The 17498-nt window shown below is 43.2% G+C and overlaps 1 protein-coding gene and 1 long non-coding RNA gene across 2 annotated transcripts in view; both read left to right on the top strand.

Moving 5' to 3' along the window:
* The window catches only part of CAMK2G (calcium/calmodulin dependent protein kinase II gamma), a 184688-nt gene that overhangs the window by 16114 nt on the left and 151076 nt on the right, over positions 1–17498 (top strand). The window lies entirely within an intron of this gene.
* LOC109324017 lies at positions 3217–5131 on the top strand. The gene is made up of 2 exons (XR_002104825.1): positions 3217–4030; positions 5019–5131. It is a non-coding gene; the product is annotated as an uncharacterized LOC109324017 (long non-coding RNA).

Raw genomic sequence — 17498 nt, 5'->3', positions numbered from 1 at the left:
GAAGTGGCAGGAGGCTGAGGCAGGGACCTTCACTGAGTCTACATGTTTTGGGGACGCAGCCTAGTATGTGCAGGTCTGCTTTAGAATAGCTCTGTGCCCTACTGTCTCAGTTACAGTGTGTCCACTTTAAGAGGGTTCATCTGCAATGCAGCTGTTAGCAGGGAAGCTCTGTAAATCAAGAGGAAGCAAGCGCAAGCAAGTCTAGTGCTTGCAGTTGTGGTTGGGTCCCCATCACAGCAGAGAGAGAGAAACTTGTTCAGAGAGGTTTCTGCGAGGTGGGGAGAGGGAACAACAGCAACGCAATGCAGATAATAGGAGCCCCTCCTCTTGTGCCTCTCTCAGCACCAGCTGCTCAGGGGCTGGAAAACATGTGGAAAAACACAATGGGCAACTGCCATGGAACTAGAAAATCCTGTCGTGTTCCCTTTCCCCTACCCTATAGGCAAACTAGGTATTTGCTTTCCACTGATCCTGTCAAGCTCAAAGCATCCCACCCCTTTCTTACACAGGATGTCCTGTTACAGTGTTACAGTTAAGTGCCTGAGAGCTTTTGTGTGGAAGGCAGAAAGTCAAGGAGGTCTCTAACCTCTGTTCTTCCTCCTCCATTGCCCACTCCAAAAACTGGCTGGACAGCTGCTTGAGAGTGAAAGAGGGCTGTGCTAAAGACCTACCAGGCTAGCATAATTACTGAGGAAGCTGATGGGCAGGGCCAGGGTGCTGCTTCTATGCAGATGTTTTATGCTCAGTGAGCAGGTCACAGCTGCTGCCAAGTGTTCCTGAAGGAGTGAAAGATAGGTTAGGGTGCTGCTGTAGTAAGGTAGCTGTATGGGCTGCACACCCTTTGAATGGGGTGTGATAGTTGTGTGCAAGATCTGCTTCAGACAGGGTGGTGGGGGTGCAGAACCAGATAGCAAGTTAGCTATGCTGTTTTTTTCCCCTGCTGTATTGCTTTCCTTGCTTGGGTTTGCTCAGGATTCTGCTTTGCTGGTACTGTGAGAATGAGTTAGCTGATTTTATGAATTGGAAGCTGATTTTTCTAATGGAAAGTCTTCTATAGTGACTGCTGCAGAGGGTTGGGGCTGCTGCTCAGAGAGGGCCCGAATTGGAATTTTGGTCTACTGAGGCAAGAGGGTGGGGAGTAGCACATTCAGCCTTTGCCTGCTCTTAACATGTAGCACTCAATTACCTGCACCATTCCTACCGCTTTCCTGAAGACACAGTTGCTGCCAGGAGGGTTTTCTGTTATGTTTTCTTTGCGTCTTTCTCTGCCCCCCTGGGAGGGCAACACCTATTGACTGAAAAGCTGTGCCTTGGTAATTCAGGAGAAAGTATTAAGTGATCTGCTTTCTCCCCCCTCCTCTTTTCTTTCCCTTTCCTTCCTCTGGGGTTCTTATTCTCTCTGGGCTCTTGTCCTGACTGAATTGCTCTGGCCATGTATAAATGGTGTCCCCTCCCCTTTTGCCAGCTGGCTGACTTGTTGTAAGAAGCTATTTTTAGGGTCTGCTTCCTGGGATATTCTACCCACAGCCAGTTATGGTGATGAAAATGTCACTGAGGCATATGAAAGGGCTCCTAAACCCATTGCTAGCATTCCTGATTTTTGTCTTTTACTGGCCCACATGAAGGGCACCCCTCACCATCATGTACATTCATGATTTAAGGAGGAGTACAGTGTGACCCCTGCCTGTCCCCCTTTCCCATGATCATAGTATTTTGTGTTCCAAGGGTAATAGCAATACAGTAACCAGCGTTGCAGTTGAACTTGTAAGGGAAACAAGGGGACTGTTCTGGTTGTGTTGGGATGCATTTCTTTTGATCCTCTGGGGTATAAGTCAGGAAGCATTTTGTGTACATTAAAATACCAGTGCTTCAGAGAGTGCTATCCTTGACATATACCGGGTTGTCCATGACTGGCAATTTACTCCTTGTTTTAAATTGCACTGGGTTGCTGCCAAAGCCTGGTCTAGGCTAAGAAAGAAGGTGGCTTTTAAAACAGGTTGATGTCTTGGATAGACAGGGTTTAACATCTTTTAAAATGAATGATCTGGTTGTGATCACTTCCCATTTTTCTGAGTAGTGTTCACTGTGTGTAGATAAGTCATTGGCTTATGACTTGCATGATAATGGATTTCAAGTCATTAGCACCTAAAAAGGCAGTTTTTATGTATAGTTTTTAACTAATCCTTTACATAAACATGTTAATCATGTTTTTATATCCCCCTCTTATTTAAAAAAGGACTAAAAGCATTTCCATGGCAGGTAGGTGCAGTTAGCAAAGGCAGTGTTGTTCTGTATCTGTAGATCCTTTACCCAGACTCAGGGATTTTAAAAGTAGCTCCAAAGCAAGAGATTGCTACTTTTCCTTCATTTGTTGGCCATTGGGTGGGTTTGCTGTCTTCTGTGTTGTTTGATGTATCTTGCCATTTGATAGAACATGTTTCTGAAGGCTTTGGTACAGATGTCTTGACACACCTAGTTTTACTTTTCAATCTTTTATATTCAATCTTTTATATTGAAGACAGGGATTGTTTCCAGTAACTTTCCCCTCTTTTCTGTGCTCCCTTCCTCTCTTCCTGTCTATAGCAGTTGCTATAGGGGATGTGATGAGTTCTATGCTACGTTGGTCAAATCTCTCTGTGCTTATCTCTCACTGAAGACTGCATCTTGGGCATGTTTAGAAGACAGAAATTTTCTGGTTTTGTTCTGTTTGGGAGCCCCCCTGTCCCTGGCTCTTCTATATAAACAGTCAGTTCTATATTTAAAAATGTCAAGGCCGTGTTGAAAAGAGCTGGCACAGCCCTTCCTCTGTAAGACAGGCAGGTGGTTAACATTGTTAAGGAAGTTTTTATATAGCTGCGGAGCACTTCTGATCCACCTTGCATATGCCAAAGGTTTGTTTTACTCTGGAAAGATGTCATTCTGTTTGTCTTTCTATATCACTTGTTATATTGCGATCCTGATTCTCCTTCAGCATTTCTTTCTCCCCTAAAAATAGTGAGTCAACTTCAAGTACTGCTTCCCCTTTGCTGTTCTCCATTAGAACCTGAGATGTGTCCATATTGCTTTTTAGCAGTATCTAGCTGCCTTCTTTGTCACCCTTGTTGACCACTTTAATGCTTGTGTGCAGTATCCCAAGATATCAACTTTTTAAGAAATACTAGCTGCCTTTATCCATCAGTACAACTATTGGGTAAGAACGTATAAGTCCTGTTTTACAAACAGAAAAAACTGAGACATGTAAAGGCTTTAAATGGCTTGCCAGAGCCTATGTAACATGTCAGAGAGACTAAATTAGGAAATGTCTTCAAGACCATCTTCAGAAGTGAGATGGAAAAGTGGCCATGGGGATTGGAAGAAAAACAGCATACATAGGTTAAAAACTTGTATGTGTTCAAGATCCATCATAGTATGACCGAACTGAGGCAATAGGGCTACAGATAGATCCTACATTTATCCCAGGATAAACCGTTTTATTCGGGCAAAGGGAAATCATTCAGATATCCATGTCTGTCCCAGGATGGATCCTAAAAAGGTTCATGGGATAAGAAGTACTGCCAGTTATCCTGGGACATTCCAGAGTGTGTCTGAACAGTTGTTATCCTGCAGTTGCATCACTGAATCAATGGCAGAAAAGACCAATGTAATCTCTTCTAACCTAAGAGTCAGAACTCCTGGTATTCCTAGTAAAGCCTTCCTTTGTTTCATCTGCCTTATTTTTAATCCTGAATAAACTTTGTCATCTTTAGTCTAGTGTGGTTCCTGCATGCACCTTCAAATCATCTTCCACAGTATTCTGTACCAGATGTCAGGAGATGACTCAAACTAATGGCCAAAGATACTGAGACAAATAATTCTTTTATGTGATGAGTAAGAATTGTGTGAATTTGATGGACTCGCAGGTTATGAAGTTCTCAGTACAGAAGCTACGGGAAGAATAACTGTCCTAAGGTTACTTCTGGGGTTGCAGAAGGACTGGCAGTGCCAGATGAAGACTCAAGTGGTTGTCAATACAGAACATTGCTAAGCAAGGGTTGTGGCGGGCCAGTAGGGAGCGCTCCTGCGTTGATCCACCCACCTCACTGTGCCCAACCATCTTCCAGGCTCCGAGTGCCTCCCTAGGGATGCCTCGCGTCTGCCTGACCCCATTTCTGGAGCACACTTGCTAGCCTGGGGGTAACACAAGCTGCCACCACTCTGAGAAGGGACTCTCTCGGCCCTGTGTCCTTGGGGAAAACACAGGCCTAATAGTCCTACGGGTACTCGACCCAGTCCAGGCACTTAAGGCACTTCCCCAAATTGGGGGCCAAAAAAGGAAGTCTCCCTTAGCCTGCAGACCTAAGGGGCCTCTTAGGCATAATTTAGACTCACCCCTCAATAAGTGTCCTACACCAGTCACAAAGGAGAACTTTATTGATTACCGGGGGTAGGGTGAAAATAGGGTACAAGATAGAGCAATATCATAGGAATCCCATAGAGCAAAACAGTCTGGCTGAGGTAGCCTTTTGATCACGCATCTGAGTTACTGCCAGCTATATATCAGATCTTGAGTAGCTTACAAGTATCATCCAGAGGCTGTTGGAGATTCGCTCTGGAGGCAGGCCATTCCTAGCTCATGAGTTATGGGGGAGAGAGCCAGTTTCAGATGGTAAAACTCCTCTCTAAGTCCGAGTCCCCCGCATGACTGCTGCCCCCTCTTCCTGGGCAGTCTTAACTTATAAAGCCCCTGTGACCTCGTTCACCTGGTCCAATGGAGGCCAGCACCTGTTGGCTGTTGGCCAACCAATTTGCAATACATCACTAGTTGTTGGGCAGACTCTAGCCCACCAGGTAGAAGCCCCTCACCCAGGTAGCTGATACCAGTCAGGTAGGCAGAAGGAGCAGGTTTCCCCCCTCCCTCAGGAATGTAGCCAGCTCGGGTTACCTAAAGAGATAGGGTAAAGGTGTGTCTCCCCATCCTAATCAGATTGTCACAGGGCAGAGATTTTGGGGAGAAACAAAAGTGGCTTCCTGTCACAAAGGTAACACAGGTTTGCTAAGTCTGAAAAAAATGAACTGTTAACAGTAAATGTAAGATTTTTCACCAATACTGTATCCTGAGGCAACAATCTCATTCCTTATCCGTATAAAGAAAGGGGTTAAGAGTAGTGTCTTAAGAAAGTAATGTTATGAAAACTTAAAATTGTAGAAGAGTTAGGGAATTAGGTTTTATTCTTTGCTTGTTATGTTGCTTTGTGCTCATCTCTGTGCCACAGTTTCCCTTTTCTGAGGGAGTTGTAACGGTTTACTTTAGAGAATCTCTAAGATTTTCTGTATTGGTTAAAGGACGGAACTATTGAAGTGCAAAACACATTGCTAGAAAGCATCCTGATCTTATGTGAAATGACCAAGTGCTGTAAATTTCTCAAACTGTCCTGAAATCTGTGACTATTCCAGGGTCCCCAAGGAATTTCTGACATTGTATTTTTGTCCTGATAGGGAAGCTGAGCTCAGATTTATTGAATGCTCCCCTGGAACTAGGTAGCATCCTGGTGTATCTGCTCTGGGATGCAGCCCAATGCTGCCTGCTGCTGTCAGTGCTGCTGAATTGCTTACGATTCTAAAGGTAACTGCAGGAAGCAGTTGGGCTCCAAACCTGACAAACTAGCTCTGCTTCTCAATGGGGCTACTGGGCACCTATACACATACATTGAGGCTGCTCTGATGTGCTGTGATTGCAATGCATCAGAGCAGATTTGATTTAATCAAGCCTGCTGGAGTGTAATAATTGCCACTCTCCAGCAGATTGTAGTGTCATGTGTATCAATGTCCCTGTGCTGAACAATGGTGGTGGGGGGTGCTTTAACTAAATCTTGTTCGAGCTTTAGTTAAAGTGCCCCTGCCACCATTTTTCAGCATGGGGAAGCTGATGCACATGAGCCCACCTGTAGCAATGTCCCAAGAGAGCTCTATTGGCTGGAATCTGAGGTAGTGCCAGCTGCTTCCAGTTACAAAGCTCTGTGTAGCATCCAGGACTGCTGTGGATTTTGCTCCTGCAAGTTATTTGTTTAAAGCATACGATAAAGACAAACTAGGATCATTTCTTTAAAGGCAAAGCATTTCTTTCCAGCCTTCTGAATATTAACATATTTGTGGCTGTGTTTTAAGTAGTTTCCTGCTGCTGTGGTGTAGGGGTGCTAAGGTGTACAGTTGGAAGCCTAGAGGTCACAAGTTCAAGGCAGAAGCTCACAGCATGGCCACGGTTGTATTCCAGTGAATCTGCAAATTCTGCTAAATACCTTGTCGCAAGGACACATGAAGCAGGAGGAGTAGTTTCCTAATAATTCTTTCTAAACATGTTCTAAGTAACCACAGATGAGAACTGCAGTCCTGTCATGAGGTTAAAAACAGCCAGAGGTGGGGAATGAAATGCGGAAGGAAGTAACTAGTATTTAGAAAAAGTGTAAAGGGGTATGGCACAGAGGTGTCTTCTAGGTTCTTCAGCCCTTCATAATGGAATTTGGTGGTTAGACAGGTAGAACAGTTGGGAATAGTGTGGGGCTGCCTGAGAAGCTCACAAAACTGGGCAACAGTTTGGCAAATAGAAATTAATAGTTTAACTGCTTGTGTATGCTAATGCCTCTTGAATGGTTCTGACCTTTCAAGAAAAATCTTAGAATAGATGTTTCCCCTAAGAGTACATGTGTACTGGCAGTGATACCTGAGCAGGTCAGAAAACCACCAAGAAAATATTTTTAAAGGTGTCCGTTCTTTGTTATATGCATGCCTTAGGTGCTTCATTAAGTTTAGATTGTGCGCTTTAAAATAGTCTAAGAGGACAACAGAAAGGCAGTAAAAAATAGTAAGTAGAGCTATTGAATCAGCTTCCATAAAAGGACAAGAGTAGAATACAAAGGAGAACAGTAGAGAAGACATGGCAGAGGTTAAAGTGTGCTGTGAAAGTTGATGGGATATTCCTGACTCCCCTTTTTATAGTGAGGAAGAGGTTCAGGATCGCAACAAATTAAATGTAACTTCTTGTCACAGGGTAGTGTTGAGGCAACTGTTGTGGATGCAGAAGAGGGGTGAGAAGCTTCTATAAAGTTCTAGCAAATGTAGTAATACCAGTAAAAGGTCAAGTGCTTTGTCGTCTTCTGTTAGGTCGGGAAGAAATCCTCTCTTTCCCTATTTATCCAGTGCATCAAGTTGTCTAGTTTTCCTTTGCCTGAAACATCAGGTTTTAACAATTGCTAGTGACAGTTTACTCGTCTAAATGAACTGCTGGTCTGGCAATGAGCAAGTTTTGCTGCAGAACTTGTGGTGTTACTTATTACTATTTAAACATTTTTCACCTTTTGTAGTTGGAACTTGAATTTGAGCTTAATTTCTCTTTACCTACAGCGGTCTGAAAGTGCATGTGATGCTAGAGTCCTAATGTTTGTGTGGATTTTTTTTTTTGCAGTTACTGGCCATTGCTTTTTGATCTCTAGAATGCAAGGAATATAGTCCCACCTGGAGGCTTTTTGTATGCGAGTGATCCCAGGAGCACTTAGCTTGCACTAAAAACTTGCATTGCATCATCTGAAAATGAAATAAATCATCTTATGATGGGTTTATAGTACTTAAAATAACTGTAGAAAAATGGTCCCTTAATTGCTCACAAGCCTGCTTTGTGGTTTCATTATCAGTGACAAGCAAGTATTTTTTTTTCTTTTTCTTTTTTAACTCAAGTTTCACCCTTTTTACAGTGAAATGATGAGCGAGCTCATCCTTCTCAGTGTCGGCAGCTAGGAAAATATTTGTTTATATAAACCCTGAGTAGACTCAACCTAGCTTTTTTGAAAATCAATAAACTTGGGAGTCCATGATGCAACTCTCAGAGCCTTACCATGCTGCTTAAGAGCTGAAGTTCCTTCAGGCTTGTTCCCAGCATGGGAACAAACTTGTCCCAGTGAATCCATGGTCAAATTTGTGAAGTAGTGGACAAGACAAATGGTTCAAAGTAGTCTGCGCCCAGTTTTGGTCCCCATAGGTAAAAGGATAGAGAAGGGCAGCGAGAATTATTTATGGTGTGGGCAGGAAGTGGGGGGGGGGGGACACGGACTTCCATATGAGGAGAGACCAAAGAGGCTAGGCCTGTGCAGTTTAGAAAAGAGATACTTGAGTGGGGACATAAGGGCTTACAAAATACTAAATGACAAAGAGAAAGTAGATGGGGATTTCTTATTCTCTCATAATACAGGAACTAAAGGTCACACAATGAGAAGTTTAAAACTAACAAGAGGAAGTTATTTTTCACATGGAGTAAAGTCTGTGAAAGAATCCCATTCCAGCCTCCTCCCTCCTCACTGGGGGTTGCCTTCCCCCCCCCCACTTTCTCTGCCCAAGTGTCTGTTGGCAACCAAATTGCTGCCCTACAGTGCCTTAGCCCAGGTAAGAGGGGGGTGGATCTAGCTGTCTGTTGTTCTGGGCTCAGACCTCGCGACCTGAGGACAAGGGCTCGAGTTATGTCATACCCTTGGGTGACCCCGATGCTTTTTAAATTGGTTAGCTGGCATCAAACAACATCTGTCTTTCATTAGTTCTTGAAGGTAAGGTCAGAGAGGTTATTTAAGGGTCCCTCCATCTTGGGGGAGGGAGGGAAGAGGCATCTTACCTGAAAGTTATCTAGAAATATAGCTTACTGTAATGTATAGGTGTAACAAAAGGCTACCAAGCCATACTGTTTGCTCTGGGTTATTCTTTGACGCTTCTACCTGTAGTCTTCCCCAGCCCTACCCTCTTTAGCCAATAAAGCTCTCTATTATAACAAGCTCAGTGGCACTTGCAGGGAGAGAGGTGGGGCATGCCTTTTTGCTCCCTTTGCTTGGCTGACTAAGGGAGGCTACTTTTCTATGCTTCAGGCTAATAGAAGCACTCCATGATCCCAAGGTCAACTGGGCCCAGATAAAGACCTGAGTCTGGGTGTTGGCGGCACTACCCCGGGTTTGTGGCTATGCTCCAGGAAGGGGATTGGTCAGAAATTGGCACCCCTGGGGAAGCATCCAAAGCCTGGTTTTTGGTGGGGTGCAGTGAGGCAGGTGGCTCAGTGCAGGAGCACCCCCTGCTGGCATGCCACACAGTTAAAGCTCATTGCTGCCAGATGTTGTAGAAACTGACAGTTTAGCCAGATTTAAAAAGGGATTGGACAAATTCTTGGAGGAAATGGGCATTAGTGGCTATTGAGCATGGGAGTGAGGGGTACAGCCCCTGAATTGGAACTTCCTAGATCTTATATGCCAGAGGCTTCAAGTGCGATAAACGGTGGGAGAGGAACCCCTGGGCATACCCAGTTCACTCTCCTTTTCAGCATCTACTCTGCCCCTGTGTGACACAGGATACTAAAAAAGCCAGACCTGTGGTCTGACCCAGTAAGTGGCAGTATTTATGTTCTTGTTTCCTCATCTTTTGATCTGTGACTTATGATCAGCATTGTAATTAATGAGAGCTGCATTGTCTCTTTGCACTTTTAGTCCCAGTAACAACATACATTGTCATTTTAGGCCTCTGGTTTGGTATTCCTACGACCATAATCAAAAGTTTGTCTAAAGCAGCAGTGCTCAGGCAGCAGTCCAAGGGCTAAACATACCCCTCAAAGCCATGATATCTGGCCTGTGGGGCTGTCCCCAGTTTTGGAAATTTGGTTGCAGCATTAATTGCTGTTTCCAGAGTGCTTTTCTGGACCCAGGGGAAGTCCTGCAGGCTAGATAGCATGGCTCTGTACTCTAGATTATGCTGATGTGCCGGTACCATGCTGGATCTGGTCCACAGGCCATCCCCATGCCACTCATCCAACTTGTAGGGCCGGAAAGTTTAGCACAACTGATGTAAATCACTGAGTGCACTTTCTGAAAGTTTTGTGAACAAAGTTAGATCTATTGCAGTAACTATTTCAGGGTGCCAGCTTTAACTACAAGTACAGCTATTGTTAAAATGCATAGCACAGCTTCACTTTTCCTGTAGTGTTGGGTCAGTGCCCTAATAACTTGGAGAGCCAGCTTCCTGATTCTTGTGTGGACTTCAAAAGTGATCTCTTCTGACTGATAAAAGCTGCTAACTTTGTCAGGGTTTGGCAGCTCTACGAGCTCTGAGGTTCTTCTATAGCTTCTTTTCTGCAACCCACCTCAGCTATACAAAACTGAAGCTATGTTCCTGTCTCGACTGTTATGACCTTGACCTGAGTTGTTATCCAGAATTTGACTTTTGAAAGTGGTTCTTCCTTTTGTTTGCCTGATGCCTAGAATTCATGGCTGATCTCACCTACTTTTGAGTGTATTTTAAAAGAGATTTGTGATCAACTTGAGCAAAAAACCCTGAATGTGTGTTGGTAGAAAGAAGTAATTTTTTTTCTTTTTAACGCAGTTATTTTGTAACTTTTTAAGTTTATGTAGGTATTACTTCATTGCTGAGTAGAGATCCTAAACTGTTCCTTTTTTTAAAAAAAAAAAGCTTTTAAATTCATAGTCACTCTGTGGATCTACATAAAATGTAAATAACACCTTGTTCTGGGATTTATCAGCGTTCATAGAAACATCAAGTCCATTCTTTCCATCTTCCACTGTCCTTGCTCTAGTTAAGGGCATTGCAAACTGCACTCAGTTGTGGTCTTGTGCTTAAGAAATATTATTTAAGCATTTTAACAGGAATGAGAAATGAATGGCTTAAAGTGCAGGCCTAATCACAGAAGTGACTTTTCAAGAATGACAGTTGGAGGAAACCATACTTCTGTGTCACTGCTGATCTAACTTCTCAGAAAAATGGTCTTTGACTCTTAAACTAAGTCCTTTCTGCTGCAGTGTCATCCTGTGATCTGCATGTCCAGCTGTGATTATTTTTGGTGTCTCATTGACAGAAAAGCTTTGGTGTTGGAACCTAGCTGACAACCCTGTGTGGGACAGCATAGGCTGGAGTCTTCCTTCTATGTTTATGGTGGCTGAGCAGGACTAACAGTAGTAAAAAATGGTAGAGCAAGCAGATCTTACTCAGCAGCACAGAGCATGTGTGGAGTAAGAAGGTGCCGTTTTTACATAATGACTCATCTGACTAGACTCACACTTCAGCATGTTGCCACCTCCACATCGTGTGCTGTTTTAGTTGGGAGTGATGAACATTACTCTTCAATGGATGAATGGTTCTGCCTAAAGAAAGACAAGGATTGGCAGCTTGTGGTCTGCTACTAAAAAATAGAACATTTCTCCTGGGGAATCGCAGAGTAAATAGTGCACAGGTGACATCTCTATTTAATAATGGACAAGCACCTCTATCCTTTTGGAAAACTACTTCTCTGCCTGTCATGTCACATGTCTGTCACACTTGGTGCACCTGCTCTGTAGCTCTTTAAGACTGGTAAACTGTTAGGAGCCCAAGGCCCGTCTGTGTGTGAATACTGTTGATGTTAACGCAGCCTCTCCTACTTACCCCACTAACAAGTGTGGGGGGAAAAGCTGGGAGCCCAAGGATGAAGAGTGGGTTGTTCAAGATGCAAAGGGTATCAGTGTGAGGGGAGAGAGAGCAGTGCTTTCTGCATACCAGACTCCTGTTCTGAAGAACCCTGGGACATGTCAGTTCTGAAGACTTCTGCCTGTGGATCAGTAAGCTTTGAAAAACCTCTTCCTGTGACAATCATATGGTCTCATGCAGTGGTATCCCAGCCTCGCTAGCTGTTACTGCCTGTCCACAGTGAGCTTCACAGTGAGACAGTGAAGATGGCTGAGCTGAGCTATCTTTCCTCTGAGGTGCCTCTTACAAGATCATCTGTGTTCACTCTGCATGCCAGAGTCTAATTTCCTATTTTCATAGGAACCGTCTTTCCAGAGCTAGACAGTGTTACATTGGAAACAGCCAGGGAAGTGACTGTTAGGTGCCTTCATCACTCCCCGGAGACGTATGCTGCTGTCTGCATTGCTACAAGCTTAAACAAGGAGGGGATTTCAAGTTCTTAGGGTCCCAGCCTGTGTGTGACAGCAGAGATCAAATATCTTCTATTACTAGGTCCTGTCCCTTGGATAAAGACTTTCTGCCACTATCTAGCTTACAGGTATTAGACTGAAATGTTACTCTGCCATTTTACTTTTCACTTAAAATATAATTTGAACAGTTTATAGACTCCTAAATTGCCTTTCAGGCTTTCATACCTCATGGAGTATTAGCTTCCCCTGTGCTTATAACAACAGCTTGTAACTGAAACTTTAACACAAGTGAGGGAGAGGAAGCAAGATAGCCATCAGTGAGACATACCTTTTGGGGTTCAGTATTTTGGGACTTGTCATGCATACATCCTAATAATGAATGCTACTACTGTAGGCCTTCCTCAGAGGAGTTGTAGGCCAGGCCTGGGCATTGGAATGATTGTGTCGGAGAGTGTCATGGAATCCCTGTGTACCTGTGGTCAGCGTATTGTCGCGTTCATCTCCTGTTTGTGAAGCACTCAGTTCTTTGGGTAGAATGAGTACCTCTCTCCTAATGCTTCCCTCTTTAAAGCACTCGCCTGTCCCTTGGTGCTTGGTTAAGCAATTCTTGCATGGATTCAGGACTGAATAAAGCCAAGCCTTGGACTATCATGACTTCAGATTCCGCATAGTGGGATTGTATTATCACTCGACTACTTGGCTAGCACTTTAAATGTGAAAGTTGAAAATTAAAACCTTCTACTGCCCCCTCTAACTCTGCAGCTGGTGGCCAAAATGTGTGGACCAAATGACAATGGTGTGAGTACATTGACTGGTCAAATGTTAGCATTAAATATCACTGCTATGTTCTACCGTGTGCTTAGAGGAAGATTCCTACATACTGTTAAAGCCTTTCAAATATTTCAAACTGTCCTTTTCTCTGACAGTTGCTTTTTGCATCTGGGGGCGGTGGGACTTTGGAGCTCATATAACTTTTTCAGGGTGCATTATAAGCTTGTGCACCTGCTCTTCATGGAAGGTGGGGGTAGGAGTGTTTACATGTTGAACACCCAAATCCTACTGGGCCTACAGAGCCATCTGTGAGAGGCCCAGCTGTCTGAACAGAAAACATGTTTGTGGTTGAAGCCTCTTCTTTGCACACAGAAATCGAACTGATGGATGCCTAAAGCATGCAGTAATATTGACTAGCTGTTTCAGCTAGGCAGAAGCTCTGGTGAATTGCAGAACCCTGTGGGGCTGAAGGGCAGCAAAAATGTGAACCAGGAAGTGGGTTGTTGTGTGGAAAAGGAAGTGGCCATACAACAGAAAAGAGACCGTGGCAATGATGACTTCCAGGATGCTATTGTGTTAGCTGAGAGAAGAAGAAATTAGCCCTGGTGGAAAACCATTGTGTGGCCTGGCGGTCTGGGTGCATCTTACTTGCTGTGTATGCATATATGGAATTTGACTAAATCTAATGGTGCCCGTCTCCTGGTTGCACGTCATCTCAATATTAGTTTTTTGGGGTTTTTTTGACACAGGTATGTGCCAGATCAGAGGCTGCTTTTAGTCCGCTTCTTATGGCAGTCATGTTTGAAAAACTTGGTTTTTTACCCTGGAAGAAAAAAGAAGGATTTATGTAGAATATTCTATAAATAAAGCATATTTTAATATGTATTAAATATTAATAATGCAAACAGTGAAGAATCTTGAGATTTTTTTTTTTAATTCCCAGCCCAATTCTCTTTGCTTCAGACTCCAACATTTTACAAACACTAAATGTCCAGCTGCCAGTGAATTCAGTTGCAGCATCACAGCATAGTTCTTCTGAAAACCAGGCCCTAGGCACCTGATGAATTGAAGTACATAATTATGCCAATAGACTATGTCTTATATAATGGGTATCCACCCTTGCTTCTGCTCATGTGAATGCAGTCTGGGAAGTCAGGGAATTTGAGTAGTCAGTTGAACTCAGTCAAAGCACTTATTATTTTGTCTGCAACTTAAACCTGAAGGGAAAAAAATACTAAAGACACTTTCTGTTGCAGGTAGCTATCATGTGGTGCTAGGGAAGCATTCTTCTCCTTGTCATTGCAGCATGGATTTTTCCCCCTTAGGCTCCAGGACTAAATACAGTAGTTGGCAGGAAAAGAAGGCTTTTATTGCCTGTGCATCCTCCACTGATGGAGGGTACACAACACCCCAGCAAACAGCTAGGTACAAGTGCCTGCTCATCCTGCCCCTGACTAGTCAACATGGTAAATGACAAATATATGCTTGTTTTTTTTCTGAGTGGAGACAGACTTAGTGAATGGGCTTTACACCTATTGGGTTCTCTTCCCAGCTGCATAATATGATACCTTGCTCGGTAATAGTTTTGATGAGTAAAAAGGGCCACTTTTGTTAACAAGTATGGAGACTTAGACTCTGGTTCTCACATCTGTTTATTTGTCCCTGCATTGGTCGTGGGAAGGGACCTTTGTCTGGTGACTCTCTTCTTGCTCTCCCCAGCATGTTCTAACCTAGTGCCAGGTCCCTGGTGAGCTTGGCCTGCCTTACTTTTACTCCACCTACTTGTTTTACCTTCTGTGGATTCTGTGTTAGATTATTCAGCGCTTATGGCATGAGCTTAAAAAATCAAGTACTAATAATGCAAGCTATAGAAAGAACCTTTGAAAGCTCTCATAATTTTCAGATTTGATCACATCTGAATGGAACTGCAGCAAAAAGCATTTTCTTGACCTCGGGATTTTTCTCTTGACAAAGAGACTGAAGCCTTGTCAGAAACAAAGGATATGTCAGGGTTTTGGCAAAATGATCCTTGCAAAGGTCTTCTACGACTGAAAGTATTAGGCAACATAAACATACAAGTTGGTGCCAGTTCCCACGTTTGTGTCAATGTACAAAGAAAAGGGTGTTGAAACAGCAAAACATTTGCTGTTCAACCAGTCTTTTATAGGTCTGAGGAAAGCAGAAGTGAGATTGTCTGGGGGTAAAGCCAAAGCCACATCTCCCTACATGCTGTCACAATGTCCGCAGCAAACTGATTCTCTGGAATTTGAAGAAGTACTGTTCTTCTGCTTAAAAACAAAACTTGCTGATGGAAGATATAGGGGTCTTTTGCTGGCTCTTCTATAGACTAGCTTGGGTCTGAATTTCCATTCATTTTGAATGTTTAGTTGCCACACCTAAAGCCTGACTTTTTCTCTCCAGATTTGCTGTAATCTAAAGGCCATTGGAACTTTTGGACACCCAGCACCTGAGCATATCTGGGGCTGACAGTGTTGCACTGAATTCTCAAAATGTTTTCTTGGAAAGCAGTTTGTTTTTTAACCTCTGCTTAACCCATTTTCAAAACAAAGACTGGTTTCTTTTTTTGCATTTGGCAATGTCTAACTTCATTCACTTTCATAAAATATTTTTTAAATTCTGGGCTGGATGTTTGCATGTTGTCAGAATAATTTATAAATGCCCATTCCAGTTGGAGGGAAGAAAATGTAGGCCTGCCCCCACCCCACCCCATATCGGTTCCACTTAGACAAAGATATCACCTCTTCCCCCATGGATTTTTTTTCTTCACTATTTGAGGTTGGAGTGGAAGATGTAACAAAATTGACTAGAAGGCAGGAAAGATGCTGTTCTGGAAGTGCTTCCTGGTATTGATATCCTGCGTTGCATGAGAATTCTTGTCTCCGCTGAAGTAAGTGGTTGAGGTGACTTAATATTACCCTCGGCCTTCTCCAAAAAGAATAAAGTAATTGTGTCAGTAAAGAACCAGTGCTGGGAGTTTGTTCAATGTGAAAGCCAACATTTTACCTATATTAGCATCTTTCCTCCTGAAGGATTCCAAGCACTTCAGAAACAGACTATGGAGAGAGCCCCAGTGAACTACAGCTTTGTTTTGGGAAGGAATACAGAGGGATGCTAGACAAATTCAGGGCTGGAGTTGAAGAGTCCTATTGTCTTGAACAGGGGCTTCAGATAAAAAGCAATTAGTATGTGGGAAAGAAAATGACAGTTCCACATCTTTCTTGTTTTCTCACATGTGAACAATGAAGGCAAACAGCCATGGTCATCTGTTCTAGTAAGTTAGAGGAAGTTAAATAGTTCAGTTCTGGGTTGGCCTACTCATTTGTTTCTGCGTATGGTTCAAACAGTCTTTGCCATTTTATCCTAATCCCTGTGAATGTGTCAGTTCATCAGAGTAGAGCATCTTCAAGCAAGTTCTCTCTAGTGCAAAAACACAATTATAGTATGTTTTCATTACAAGGGTGGCCTGGTAGGCCTCAAACTATACCATAAACCCAGCTTTCTGTTGCACAGTGGTTGGTTTACTTGGGGGCCAAATTAGTATCACTCTGTTCCAAAAAATACATAAGAGCTCCCATCTTGCTGTTTCCTAAAGGTTTCCATCCATATTTCCTAACTTAAAAGATAGTTTCTAGATGGTGAACAGTTTTGGCATCCCCAGGGCTATTGTTAGATGTTTCCAAAAGCAACTGCTGCCTTGCATCTGTCACTGCACTAAATACATAGACTTCTGTGAGGGGAGTATGTCAGTCTTCTAGGAAAGTGTGTTCCTTACCTAGTACAGGTGGGAGAGGGAACAAGAGCTGTGTTTGGCCCTTTGTGGTGCACGTTGTTTGCTATGTTACACAATGCTGACAAAGCATGTCATTCTAGTGTCTCTGTTTTGGCTTTTGGTCCTTTATCTGTGAAGCCATGAATGAGCTCCTTACTCTAAGCAAGGGCTAGGGGAAGCATTTCTTTAAGAAGGAATGGCATGTCTTAATTTTCCCTGCTCTTCTGTCAGCTCTTAATGACAATAAACATCAGCATTCTTTCATCTTACAATGAAGAATTTGTATGGAGATGTTTAAAAATAAAGCTAAGCTCTACCTTCAGGACACTGATGTATCTTCTAAATTGGTCACTTCTAAATTGATCACTTAAGTTGTTTTACCTGCCTAAAACTTCCATTTTTATTAGTCATAGGGTCAAGTATAGCATCATTTTAATACCCAATTCATCTTCCTATGTGTAGACACCATTCTGCCCTTGTAGGGAGAAGTAGTGGGAGCTACTATAGGTCTTTTTCATTTCCATTTAAGTATAGCTTCCCATAACCAGTTAGCAACAGTTAAACATTTGATGTGCAGATATGTAAAATGAGAACAATGCTTGAGACTAGCAATATAGTACATGGGGGAGTGTGGGGAAGGCAAGGGAGCATAGACTGTCAGTGTGTTTATTCTTGGCTGTTCCTGTTGAATGGCAAGACAGTTTGCCAAGGGAATATTGAAACATTGCATCTTTCATAGGTCTGTCTTTGGTACACGTGATCTATAACCAGGCAAATGATACACACCAAGTACTTGCTTCCTGAGGAGTCATTATGTCTCATTGGCTTCCTAAGCAGAGTCATCATAGAATTAGGGTCGGAAGGGACCTTGTAGATCTTCAAGTCCGACCCCCTGCCTGGGCAGGAATAAAAACTGGGCTCAAATGATCCCAGCCAGGTAGGCATCAAGCCTCTTCTTAAAGACCCCCAGGGTAGGAGCCAGCACCACTTCCCTTGGAAGTTGGTTCCAGATC

Source organism: Crocodylus porosus, unplaced genomic scaffold, assembly GCF_001723895.1.
Source record: "Crocodylus porosus isolate Cpor-Errol unplaced genomic scaffold, CroPor_comp1, whole genome shotgun sequence".
NCBI classification, from domain to species: Eukaryota; Metazoa; Chordata; order Crocodylia; family Crocodylidae; genus Crocodylus; species Crocodylus porosus.
This window is presented reverse-complemented; position numbering and strand designations above follow the sequence as displayed.